Source organism: Cyprinus carpio, chromosome A10, assembly GCF_018340385.1.
Source record: "Cyprinus carpio isolate SPL01 chromosome A10, ASM1834038v1, whole genome shotgun sequence".
NCBI classification, from domain to species: domain Eukaryota; kingdom Metazoa; phylum Chordata; class Actinopteri; order Cypriniformes; family Cyprinidae; genus Cyprinus; species Cyprinus carpio.
In genome coordinates, this window is record NC_056581.1 from 13,236,234 (window position 1) to 13,250,801 (window position 14,568).

General features: G+C 36.7%; 1 pseudogene; it reads right to left on the reverse strand.

Annotated features, from left to right (window-relative positions):
• Positions 1–284: 284 nt before the first annotated feature.
• Positions 285–2,267, reverse strand: LOC122146349 (annotated as a pseudogene).
• Between the last annotated feature and the right edge of the window lie 12,301 nt (positions 2,268–14,568).

Sequence of the window (14,568 nt, forward strand, 5' to 3'; positions counted from 1 at the left end):
CCAGTCCTGTCTCAGGAATGTCCTGGTTTGGAGAGCATTGATACCTGCAGAAAAGAGTCAGTTTCGAAAAAAAACAAGATTACATGACTGTAAAGTGTGGCATACACTTCAGGTGAGTTATGTTCATTCGGGACTTCATTTGTGGTTATCATTGGGACACTGAAAAGAACATTGAGCATGTATTTAACTCTCTGAGATCTTTTGTCTTTCTGAATTACTGTTGAACTCTGCCAGGCCTCACACAATCAGCAGGGGCTTTAACGCAGGTTACGGCCAGGGACTTGTCAGCCAGCAGTTCTGGACAGTTCATGAGGAAGCAGCAGACCATCCTTCCTGCACACGTCCTGACAGAACACTGCACACTGAGCGGACGAAGTTTGGGTTGTATTTCACACGTCCAAGCTAAAACAAACGTGGAACATTTAAAAAAACTTATGATGCCATTCGCTTCTTAGATTGACACCTCTTCTTTCTCAGGTTAGATTACGCTCCCTTTTAGAAAATATGTTAAATCTGAATTGATCCAACTAAAAAACTTACAGAGAAAAGCAGTAATATTGATTGGAATATTACAATTTTTAAGCCACATTAAACTACTTTTTTATTTTAAGATCTTGTGTCGACCACTTTGACCGCTTTTCTCACTTCTCTATCTCTGATGTGCACTGGTGCCCGCCCATAGCTGAATTTCTGGCAGCCATTACTCCAGTCTTCCTTGTCACATGCAAGTTCCTTCAGGAACAGCAATATCACTATGCATGATTTTGTCTCTGCTGAAGAAACATTTTTCCATATTTTTCAAGTTTGAAAACAGTTTGTACTGCTAAATCTTGTTTGTGGAGATCGTGATAGCCCCTTTTTGTTTTTCACGGATTATTTGGAATGTTAAAAAAGTTCAAAAGAATTGCATTTTTTGAAACAGATTTTTTTGTAACATTATCAAATGTCTTTAATGCCCTTTTTAAATAACATATGCCAATGCTTGCTGAATAATAGAAGAAAATGCTTCACCTCTTCCACAACTTGGTAGGGGAACTCCTCACAGCCAGGCATCTGCTCCTGATGGGGCCCCCAATCACTTTTGAGGTGGAGTTACAGCACCAGGCTCAATCGACAAGTGGTACATGTAAGCTTACTCCCTCGTACGGCGCAAGGCATGCTGGGAAGCTTTAGTGAGACCGGTCCACCTCTGTCAGCAGCACCACTGTAAAGACATCGGTTGATGATCATTGCCACTACTCTTATATTAGATATATAAGTTTCTGGATCATTAATATAAGATCATCAAATCCAGACGCAGCTCTTAGCTATTTAACATACAGATTAATGATCTAACCCAATGAAAGAGCAAACCCCCCTTTGAAACTCCCTTTGAGCACTGGACTGAATTATCTGCTGAGACTGAGCAAACAGTTTTGATCAGTTCCTGAATGACCACCACACACGGTCACTGTTCCCAGCATCACTGAGGGAAAACAGACCAGACATGAGGTTCTGCTAGTAAAGGCTTAAAGGCTCAACATACCCAGACTCGAGTAAACCTCTTCATTACCTTGGATTCACCTCTAGATGGTAGTTACTGGCAATTGTGTTGATTTCAAGCTTCTTTTTAGATGGAGTCTAACAAGAACACGAACAGTGATAGTTAATAAGTTATATCATTAGACGACAGTTTATAGCTTAATTAGTTAATAGTTTTCTTTTTCTTTCTGTAATACCGTGATGGACTGGTGTTCAATCCTGAGTTTCTCGGACCCGGGTCCGTACAGCTCTCTGAGCAAACACATGATCCGGGTTTTCTGACCAGCACCAGTCGGTCCATAAAACCAACAAGTGTGGAAAATCACCACACTGGACCTGTCAAATTTAACAGTGGGAGATCATTATACTATCTAATGACTAATTAAAGACAGCATAGCTGAATGAGTGAAGCGTATTTCAATCTAAATCACAGCCATTGCCAAACTAACGTTACTGTTGCTGCACTGGTAAACTTTAAATAACTTTTTAAAAAATTAAGTATTTTCTTCCATAAGAGAGCGCAATGATTTAAATTAAATGTAATTCATATCTAGTTGTTTACTGAGGTTGACATAAACACCACTAACAGCAGTTGGTCTATATAACGTTAGATTTTTTACTAGAGAAGTTCTGCTTTTTACCAGATTTTTGAGCTGGTTTGCTTGCTCCTTGTGGTAGTCGAGTTTAGCCAAGGACGATGGTCTGTATTTATCCACCCATAAACTCATTTTCCTCCCTGAGTGACGAGAATAGAATAATCGCGCCTCTGTGAAAATTTGACAATATTATGTTATCGTGAGCTGCCCGCTCCCGCGAAATATAAACCCGCGCACAGCGCCGTCAGAACTGTAACTACAGGAAGCGAAGAGGGACAAGTGATTTCGCGTTTGGTAAAAACTCAATTCATCGATGCGCTCCATCCAGTTCAGTGCTAAAAAAAAATAATCAATAGGGTACTATTTGTGCCACTTATCCATAACATCACTATCTATCTCTTTCTCTCTTTTACTTTGACAGACTCCCTATATACCCCTGATGGCATGTAAACAGTATTACAGTATTGTCAGAGAACAAACCTGATGTAACAGCAGTTCATTTCATTGAGGGGACCATCCCAGAGAAAGTGCTTCACTAACTTACAGTACGTTACCTGTCTGGATTGCTGAAGACTCAGGTAACAGTTTTTCTCTATACTCTTACATCACTAAACAGACATTTTCAAAAGGTTTTTTTTTTTTTTTTTTACACTTTTCTTTGTAAAGATATTTTGCTGACAGACTTTTGTTTATATCATGATTCTCAGTTTTTTTTTCCTTCAGAGAAAAATAGCTTCGTGATTGCATACGTTTCTGGAAAAATCTCAACAAATAAAGTTGTGGTCAAAATTTTACATCCACTGCAGCTTCTGCAAAATGTTATTTATTTTTACCAAAATAAGAGGGATCATGCAAAATGCATGTTATTTTTTATTTAGTGCTGATTTGAATAAGATATTTCACATTAAAGGCGTTTAGAGAAAATGAATAGTTGAATTTATAAATACTACTCCGTTCAAAAGTTTTACATACTGTACGCTTGATTCTTAATACTGTGTTGTTACCTGGATGATCCAACTGCCTTTTTCTTATTTTTTTTTTAGTGATAGTTGTTCATGAGTCCCTTGTTTGTCCTGAACAGTTAAACTGCCTGCTGTTCTTTCAGAAAATTCCTCCAGGTCCCCACACATTTCTTTTGGCATATTTGAACCCTTTCCAAAAATTACTGTATGATTTTGAGATCCATCTTTTAACAATGAACAACTATTACAAAAGGTTCAAATGCTCAATGAAAAAAATTATGTAAGTAACGCTAACTGATGCTCCATAAGGAAGCACAATGCATTAAGAGGCTGGAGGTGAAAACTTTTGAACAGAATGAAGCTGTGTACATTTTTCTTATTTTGCCTAAATATAATTTTTTTTGGTTTTTTCATTTAGTACTGCCTTTGAAAGCTACAGAAGATACTTACATGTTTACCAGAAGATAAAATAAGTTCCTTTTACTTTGATCTTCAAATTCAAAAAGTTTTCACCTCCAGGCTCTTAATGCATTGTGTTTCGTTCTGGAGCATCTGTGAGGATTTTAACCTTTTGTAATAGTTGCGTATCCTACCCTAACATATCTCTCAAAATAACATAATTAAACTTTAAACAAATAAATAACACTAATAACAATTACAAAATTAATCAATCCATAATTGTAATCGCAATTAGAAATTTAATTAATTGTGCACCCATAGTGTGTGACTCTTACCACTCAGATGGCAAGGAGTCATCCTCAGTACATGATAAAGTTCTTCATGAACTACCTCACTACAGAGAGATATTCATTGGTATACAAAGTGATGGCCAACTAAAGAGAAGATTGTTGAGGGACACACAGAGAAGCTCCCATGAAATATGAATACCTTTGTGGTGTCCAGCAGTTACATCATTACAGAGGAAAAGAAGGAGACACCAGTCATATCTTCTTTCTTTTTTTTTTATTTTCCATTTGATTGTTTGTATTTCTTGGAAAAAAGAGGTCTTTATTATGCAGATGATATATTAAAAAGTGTACCACTAGATGGCAGTAACAAGCTATATACACAGTAGATGCAAGTAGGAGGTCTATTACCTGAAAGCTATACTTTTCAAATGTTTTGGATAACTTTTTTTTAAAGGAATTAATGCGTATATTCAGCAAAGATGTATCAAATTGATCAAAGTAACAGTAATTACAGTAATTAAGCAAGTCATTTACAAAGTTTAGAGAAGATTACTATTTCAAATGAATGCTGTTCTTTTAAAACTTTCTATTTATCAAAGAAATCCTGAAAAAAAATGTCATAGTTTTCATAAAAAATATTATGCAGAACAACTGTTTTCAACATTAATAATATAAATATGTATATATATATATATATATATATATATAATATATATATATATATATATATATATATATATATATATATATATTATAGATATATATATATATATATATATATTTCCCACTGTTTTACTGTATTTTTGAAAGAGACATCTTAAAAGACATTTGAAAAATCTTCCCAGCCCCAAACCTTTGATCAGTGGTGTAAGATTATCTGCTGTCAGATTAAAAAAGGAAGCATGTATTGTTGTCTGTGTGGATAGATAATGCTGTTCAGGAGATTATAAGGCATTAAGTTATTATCAGTTTGGTGAGTGTGATCAGATGCCAGGTAGTCCTGGTTTTTTATCCTTTTCCCAGCACGCATTGCAAGAACATATTGTTATGAATTCTGAGAATGCACTATTGCTTTTTTTGCATCACTGTCATTCTGTTTTTTGTCATTGCAGCTCAGAGACACTTTGAAGCCTCAGAAGGTTTATTTATATCTCTGGGTTGTGAGTTCATGGCCCAGGGCTTGAACATGCCATGTGGCTTCATTGTGCCGGTCTTAAATGAAAAGCATGACAACTATATTAGTAGACTTTTACATTTTGAAAGTGAAAAAAAGTGAAAGTGAAAGTCACATACAGCCAAGTATGGTGACCCCATACTCAGAATTCGTGCTCTGCATTTAACCCATTCAAAGTGCACACAACACACACTCACACACACCGTGGACACACACCCGGAGCAGTTGGCAGCCATTATGCTGTGGTGCCCGGGGAGCAGTTGGGGGCTTTGGTGCCTTGCTCAAGAGCACCTCAGTCGTGGTAATGCCGGCCCGAGACTCAAACCCCACAACCTTAGGGTTAGGAGTCAAACTCTCTAACCATTAGGCCACAACTTCCCTTTTACAAGAGAATGCAAGTAGGTTTTTGCCCATTAGGGAGTAGTGGATGGCTGCATTTGGCATTGGTTCAGTATGTGGTTGCTAGGGTGTTCTTAAGTTAATCATTCTATATGTAATTAAAGCTGCACATTAATCAGGGGTTTGTTTAAATTCAATAATCTGTTTGGAATAAGCAAGCAATTTGCACTGACAGCAGTATTAAATATATATTTTTTATTACATAAATGATGGAAGGCTAACTGTTCATCTGCATTGTGATGTGTAAATATAACCTACACTGATGTGGTTTTTTTATACACCACAGTTATGAATAATATATTGCGTTCTTGGTTTATAAAATGCTGCATGAGCTTTATCTGCTCTCAGCGATGCCAAGGTGTTGTTAAAAGTGTGTCAGTCTGTCATTCTTCTTTTTCTATTTTAACTTTCTCTAACATTGTAAACCACATGGACATGGTCAGGGCCAGTTTTTCTCTGTGGGTATGTAATGTGGGCTGTCTCGTGGTCAGAGTAAAATCAATACTCTGCCGTATTGAGAATCAGAAAGCTGTGATGACTTTTAGTTTCCATTGGAATGCAGTAAAATGTTTTAGAGTTATTAAAGCACTCATTATATCTTTGAGAATCTTAGAATGGACTCTAATACATGTGTTTTGTTCCTCAACTCTGTTTTGAGTATTGTAATTCCTGATCAAAGCAATTCCAGAGGCAGTTTGACGTGCATTTAGTCATCTTTACTCTGTTGTAAAACATATTCTGTTAAAGTTTTGTGACCCATACATTTCTCCCCGCACCCCCACGAGAGGCTTTGATGCAGTTAGATGAACAGAGACCAAAAATGAAGACCAGAATGTTTTGGGGGGGCCACGGAGACCATAATTAACACTAGGAACATGCTTTCCACAACTGGACACTTCCAGCAAATGAACAAATAGCTTTATGCTGTGGCACTCATGTCTGTCCCAGGCTGCCTAGTGGTACTCTGTGTTGGTTCTCACATAGGGGCCTCTTTGACCAACTTCTGGGTCTTTAAAAAAACCTCCAATCTTTCCCCAGTAATTGGCGACAATTAAAAAAAAAAAGAACCCTATTTAATGCCTGGTGACGAAGCCGCTTCCTGTTCGTTTACAACCCCAGGTCTCCTGATTCCCAAACACACAGCTCCAGTGTGTGTGTTTGTGGTGGAGGGGTGGGGGGCTATTTTTACCCCTGTGAGGATGGGGGAGTGTGGAAAACACATAGAGTCATGGAATGTCTTCAGCTATGAATTACAGCGTGTCACTCGGAGACATGCACCGACAGACAGCCAGACAGACACGTTCATGCAGACACATTCTGTAGCAAAAGCATACACTGCAGTGCTTTCAGCATTCATTAGATGTTCATGTTGCTGCTGCAAAGCTCACTCAATCATAGAAGAGAAATCTTCCATAATTCATTAGCTAGATTTTAATAATAGAAAGAAACTAATTCAAACAATTTGCAACTGAGTTAAGAATGACCCTTTTTTATTATGAAGAAAAAACATTTATGAGGAATAATGAGGTGAAAAGTGCTTTTAGAGGAAGCTGCTAATGATCTGTGATGTTTTATGCATCGTATAGTTGATCTTTGTCATATAGCTGTCACTAATGATTATTTTGTAATCGAGTAATTGGTTGATTATTCTGACGATTAATCGAGTAATCTGATTTTTTTTGTGGTAATAAAAATAGACCTAAGCAAACAACAGACTTACTTGAAATACAAATGCAATGAGGCAATAATAATTAGTTCAAATAAAATATCACAAATAAAATATCATATGGCTTTATTGAACAACAGTAAATGTTCATAATGTAGTAAAAAAATCAATACAATCATAACTTTATGTATAATATCAAATGCCTGCAGAGAGCTCCAACAGCCTGATGATGTTTTTACACTTTACAGTGCGATCTAATCCTTGTTTAATACTGACTAAAACAACATTTTAAATAAAATGTCCACTTATTCTTTATTATTTGGCCAATTCTTTATGATTAAAAAAATGCTACAGCCACTGTCACTTCTTGAACAAGAACACGTGGACATCAAAACAAACTTTTCTTCTGAAGTCACGATTAACAGTTAGCATATTCAGAAAGGTAGGCCTAATGATGTATTCTCCTGCGTTGGTGTAGGTTTATAAATGATATAGCCTACTTTTAAATCTGATAGAATGCATCATTCCCAGATTAATGTTATAAGCAAATCAGACTCACAGCATATGCAAAGATGGAGTTTGAGACGGTCTGTGCATGTAAATGATAACTGTTTGTGTGGAGCAGCATTTACTGTGAACAGAGCCACTTCGAGATGCGCGTAACATTAACCTTCACGCATATAAATAAAGTGCATATTAAACCTGCAGCGCATATATTTATTTAATTGAATCACATACAAAATGCAATCAAGGATTTTTTTTTAATAAAAAATACTCATATTTTTATCAAGGAATTTTGACAGCCCTAATATGAATATTGGTATGAATATCATAGTCAAAGTAACACCATGGCATTCTCTCGTTCTGTATCATATATTAGATGATTTGATGCTTGCTGGTGGCCATCAGTTCTGATACCTAGTTGTGTATGTTTTTGAATGCACGGCAAGCATTCCAAATCTTATAGCACAAAAAACTAGTGCTAATTTAAAACATTTCAAGAACTATATGTTACAAGCTCATATTATAGCTATATTCTAAGATACTGTACTCTAGGCAGTTCCACTATATTTTCATCTCTTTACTGTATTCATTGAATGACACTTTTTAAGAAGTAAAACCAATTAAACCAGGACTTCCAGGTTGCCCGGATGTCTGTCTCCATAACATCAGAAACTCCCAGAAATGGTAAATCAATGTATAATTGAAGTATAAATTGCTTAGCACTGCATGATGTGTATAGATTCTATAAGTGGAAACTCCTAGTGTGAAAAGCATTGTATAAACATAATTACTGACACCAGTTCAGCATACATCAGCAGTCATGACAGCAGTAGTGGAATGTGTTGCCATGTGCGTAGACAACATCCCCAATTAATTTAGTATTGCATTAATTAAGGATAATTGTTTTAGAGAAAACCTGCGGTTACTTTTCCATGGTAAAATCCTCTAATTACTTATTGGTTGACAGAATGTGCCATGATCTGGCCCCCAGCTGGAACCTCTAAAATTACCACGTATAGATGCCAATAGTGCACACTTAGACTGCTTTTTTTAATGATACAAGCAAAAATCTCTTTCTATAGTTCTATAGGATTTTTTTTGTGAATATACACTACTGTACAAAATGTAATAGTTTTATTTAGCAAAGTCAGTTTAAATCAAAAGTGACAATAAATACATTTATAATTTTACAAAATATTTTTGTTAAATAAATGCTTCTCGTTTGAACTTTCTATTAAAGAATCCTGAAAAAAGTTTAATATTATATAATATTCTAAAAATTATATTATTAAATAATATTAAGCAGAACAATTGTTTTCAGCATGGATAATAATAAGGAATGTTTATTAAGCACTAAATCAGCATACTGGACTTATATCTGAAGGATCATGTGACACTAAAAAATTCAGCTTTGCCATCACAGGAATAAATTAATTTTCAAATATATTAAAACAGAAAACAGTTACTTTAAACTGTGACATTATTTCACAATATTACTGTTTTTACTGGGTTTTATCAAATAAATGCAGCTTTGGTGAGTGTAAGAGAGACTGCTTTTAAAAATATAAAACCCCCCAACTTTCAAGAAGAATTGTTTATTTTGTTCTAATTATGCTATTTTATTAAAACAGACATTTAAAGAAATATATTTTAAATAATATCTAAAATATTTCATCCACAGATGTTCTTTGTGACTGCAATCGTCCTAGGACCACAAGTCTTTAAGTGAGTCACTATGTTACCGACTGTCTCCGCTGCAACATGTGAGAGAACTTCGGTCTGTGAGGAGGGGCCTGTGACAGGGTGACCGTGTCTTTGGGGTTGCTGCATTGGTGACCTCACAGTCCCAGTGCAGTGTTAAGACGTGCACACTGTGTCCGATCCAAGCCGGACATTCCTCCAGAGTCAAGCAGGGACTTAAGAGACAGACAACCATTGTGTGATGTTTGAGGGTTTTTGAGAGGGTGGACAAGGGGGACTCATGGGTGACCGAGAGGGAAGAGCATGTTTTTGACACCCCACTTCAACCCAACACACACCCACCCTACAGAAATAGCTTCTGTACATGCTTGTGTCAATTGCCTTTAGTCTGTTACGAGTTCTGAAGACAAAAGTCGCATTCTTAATGAGGTTTTAAATACAGCTCTGTTTGGGGCAACATGACGTGTTTGTCCCAGAAATCGGTTGCACAACAAGCTATATCTAAGAAAAAGACTATTTAGCCTGAAAGGAGAGGAAGTGAGGTCATATCGCTGTCCCATTGCCAAGATCATTTCCACTATACGTGAGCTGGCACAGGGGAATCTTCAGTCTGTTGATGTGCATGCTTAAGTCAAGTGACCCTTATTGTGAAGTTTTAAAGTTTTGATTCTTGTTCACTGCTGTGTTTGTGCCATCCAGGACACTGGTGCAGAATCATTTCTCAACTGAAGGTCCAAACTGGACAGAATGAACAGGGAGCAGCCTGCCGTTTGGTTTCTTCTTGAGTAAAAGGGAGCGACTCTTATCTGACAAAGGTAGATGAGTTACTGTTCTTTCCTGCATTTAGCAATTTCCAGATTGTTGTAAGAATGTATTTTTGTCCTGTTTTCTATAAAATGTATCTAAAAGCAATCTTAAAGCAAGATAATTATGCCCCCCCCCATTTTTAATGTTTAAAGAATACAACTAAATAATATTAAAGAGGTTTTTTTGTTTGTTTATTTTTGAAAGAAGTCTATTATGGTCAACAAGGCAACATGTATCATTTATCTGATCACAAATACAGTAAACCACTTAAACTAAATAATATTGCAATTTAAATTTTCTATTTTATTTTACTCTAAAATGTAATTTATTCCTGTGTTGACAAAGTTGATTTTTTTGCAGCCATTATTCCAGTCTTCAGTGTCACATGATCCTTCAGAAATCCTTCTAATATGCTGATTTGGTGCTCAAGAAAGATTTCTTACTATTACCAATGTTGAAAACAGTTGTGCTGCAGTTTGTTGGAACTGTGATGCTTTTTTTCAGGATTCTTTGATGAATAGAAAGTTTTTTTTTTACAAGAACAGCATTTATTTGAAATATATTTTTTTGTAACATTATAAATGTCTTTGCTGTCACTTTTGATCAATTTAATGCATCCTTGTTAAATAAAAATATTTCAGATTCTTTATTACTTTTAAAAAAATTATACAGACACCAACTTTTTGCACAGTATTTTGTTTTCTGACAATTATAATGTACAATGTGTGTATAATTTGATATTATTTAAATAAAATGTAAATCATTTTCTTCTCAAGTAAATTTTTGTTTTAAGGAAAAAATAGACAAAAATATAACAATTAGGATTATGTTCTTGCAGGTGTAGTTGCTCGTTTCTAAGAGTGCTTCTGTTGTCATGTTTAATTTCGTGAGATTACTTGAGTCCGTTTCAACAAAGATCTCCTTGTAGTGATACAACATTTTAAAGCCGGAGTTTCAAAGGTGTTTCTAGCCCTCTTGAAACTAAAACAGTCCTAGACGTAATGAAATCAAGTGTGTACTGAATACTGATGGAATGAGATTTACAGAGCAAACAGCTATGCTGAAGTTTAAACGCATTTGTTTTATCAATCCAGCAGTGAGAGCCCATGCTCCTTTCTGACACAGGAAAAAAAATATCTCCCAGTCTAAAACAATATGACACCGATGTTTATTTGTTGTAGTTGGATTTGTGATACGTGTAAATGCAACTGTGACACTTTGAGGTTATGTGGAGAAAAAAAAGCCCCAACTACATGATTCAATCATGTTTACATCACCTGTGTCCTTGAATGACTCTTTCCCATGTTAGTCTTTTTGTTTGACTTTCATTAGGTGGTGCTAGATAAGATTTATGTTTGTTTGTGTGTGTGAATGGAAAATGTTAGGTGGAGTAAGTGTGCACATCCTCTGTCTTTGCCTCCATTAGACAATGTAACTTTGATTCATTTACTGTAGCCTTTGCATGCTTCCTTCTAAAAAGAGCAGTTTACTTTTTCACAGAGAGGAAATTGTCAGATCTAGTTTGTGATACTTAATGCTTTCTGGCTATCTTTTTCTGGTACAGTTAGTGGGTTGTACCCACAGTGGGTGTTTCTTAAAATTACTTTTAATTTAATTTAATAATTTCATTTCATTCCAATTTCAATTATATAATCATGAATTATGGCCACATTGTCAGTATGTATGAAAGGAGAAATGGTTTCAGAATTAATGTTTAATGATGTTTTAGTAGTTTTATTGTCATGTAATCTTTGGTTGGTAATGTTTCCCACAGACTTACACTCTATGTGTGGCAGCATTTCTTTTCATCACTCTCTGATAGATTGAAGCATTTTAGCAAGAGCCAGAGATCATGCATAATGCCTGACTTCACCCTCGTGATCCCTTGTGTTGTGACATTTCTTAACTTTGTGACTCTAGTCCCGGGCTGAGTCAGACCAGTCTCCTTTCTAGAATGAGAGCTCACGTGAGGGAAATAAGGTGACCCTGCTAAATCTAATGATGACGTTTACTCTGAATAATTTTTCTCGTTTAATTTCCTCTCATGGCCTCGCCTCTGGATCAGGTAGAGCAGGTCTGTGATGAGGATTCAGATTGTGTGGTGTCAGTGTTGTCAAACACAGCTGGGGATTAAGGGCGGATGAAGTACATTTCAGGAAACGTGACCGCTGTGATTGTCCTCAGATTGTTACAGCCCTCACGGTCGATTAAAGCCCCATCTGCCGAGTGCCAACCTGTCTCCATAAAACAGGACATGCACCTCACAACCTTGATTTCTTTATCTTGTCAGACTGTACAAAGTCAGTAAGAGTGTGAAAAGCAGTTCTATTATTTTCACACTACACAAAGGGGTTTGTTATTTTATATATTGTGCAAATGAAGATAGAAATAACTCTATACACAAAGGATTAGGGTTACAAATGGTGAAACCAAACCCGTGCATGCCTCATTTACAGGCCCAGTTGAGTATTATCTGTTCATTCCAGGTTCTGTGAGGGGTTGTAGGTGAAATTTGGGCTAGCGGTAAAACTGCTGCGGGGGACATCCATTCCCTGGAACTCAACGGATTTTGACTCAGACAGAGGTTGCAGAAATGGCCCCTGCTTAACCCTTAATCCAAGTTTACCGTCACTCTCACACACGTCTGAAGTCAGAGGTCACAAAACAGTGAGACATTTTGTAATGTAGTCAGTTGTTTTGTTTTTAATCACTCTTTAATACCTCAATTGTTTTTCCTAGAAAGCAATGAGATTTAATGAAGAGCAATTTGAGACGTTGCAGTAAACCTTTATGACTTATGACAAGAACTTGACTGTATTGTTTGTGTTGACATTGCAGATATTGCAACTTATTGCAGTGTTTGTCTACATGTATATGTGCATGTGTCTTTGTATCATTTTGTTTTGTTTAATACATACGTTGGAGTTTAAGGTCGTGGGAGCCAGGCTTCTCAGACTGAGTTTATTTTTTCTCTGCTACTGCTGATAAAATGCAGCTGTCCAAATGTGGCCCTTAGTGGTGAGCGAGCTGCAGAGGGTCAGACGCATCCAGCCTTGCACGCCGTCTAGCCATCTGCAGGCAAAACAGATAATGGGTCTGTCCTCCCCCAACCCTTGGGTCGAGAAAACAGCCGTATGTGACCTGATCATGGTGCGTTTCTGGACCAGCACACCTGCACAGCCACATTGTTTCTCCTGGGTTATGTAAACATGAGGGAAATTCTGCTAGAAGGAAACCTGTACGTTATCCAGGCTTGTGATGTAGTGAACTGCTCAGTTTGCTTTTCCTGGGATAAAGCTTTCTATCACCACAGAGATGCCTATACACAACAACACCGCATGATAAGCGTGTGGTCACAGTGAACATGCTTAAAGGGATACTTCACCCAAATTGCAAACTCGTTCCAAGCCTACAGTATATGATTTTATTTCTGAAGATACTTTAAAGCATGTCTCAGTTGGACTTTATTGAATTTCTCCAGTGTTGTTTAGGATCCCGTTGACTTTCATTTCAATGGATAAAAACATTCTACAGACATATTTTGTGTTCTGCAGAAGTCATACAGGTTTGGAACAACATGGAGGCTACAGAAATGTTGACAGTGTGACTAAAGGCTGAAATACACTACATACGCTTTGCCCAGATTTTTGCCTGAGTTTCAGAACTTACTCCCCAGCTTGAAATCTGCATTATTTTCTACACTTCTGAAACACCCAGATTTGAAAACGAGAGAATCATGACGTCACGATTCTCCTCGACATGCTCCATAACATGCGTCATCGATGTATGTAATCAGAGAGGTGTGTTCTCAACAACTCATGTCTGTCTGCTGCTGTTGGATAAAGATGCTGAATGTCAAACTCAGATGTTACTTTGTCAGTGTATGTATAAACTGGACCTCCAAAAACTTAGCATAGCCTTCCTAAAGATCAAAATGGTAGAAATGCATGGCTGAAGTTCATTTTTAATGATGTGCCTGAGCAACTGAAAATTTTCGATGGTTCTTCACATTTCACATTGGATGTTTTTTTGAATTATTTGGAAAAAAGTATCGAAACACACAACGTGGTGTAAAGGAGGGTGTGGATACAGTGAGATGAAGTTCACAGCAGTGGACTTATACTTCCATTTCTGCCTCTCGAAAGTCTGGCAGAGTTTGATCCTCATTCAAGTTCACATACTTGTGTTGAGTGTTTAGGGTCTAAAGATGGTATACAATGAAGGAAGTCACTTCTGCCTTTGTCTTGGATGGTGCCAGAGGTCTGAGCATGATCGTGCACATGTTCTCTATTTTTAAGTTTGGTCTAACTCAAATGATCTTGGAGTCGGTGTGGGAGTTATTCTAGAAAAATGTGATCTATTCTTTTGAAAAGAAACATTTGTTCAGTTGAAACCATACAGTCTCAACTAACACTTTCATGTATTGTTGAAGTTATTCTTGGTCAGACATGCAGGGCCAGCATTTCCTCTGGGTCCTTTCTTTTTTGAGAATATCACATGCAAGCCCGATATGTGGGTCATATCAGAAACCTATTATTTTTTTAGCTAG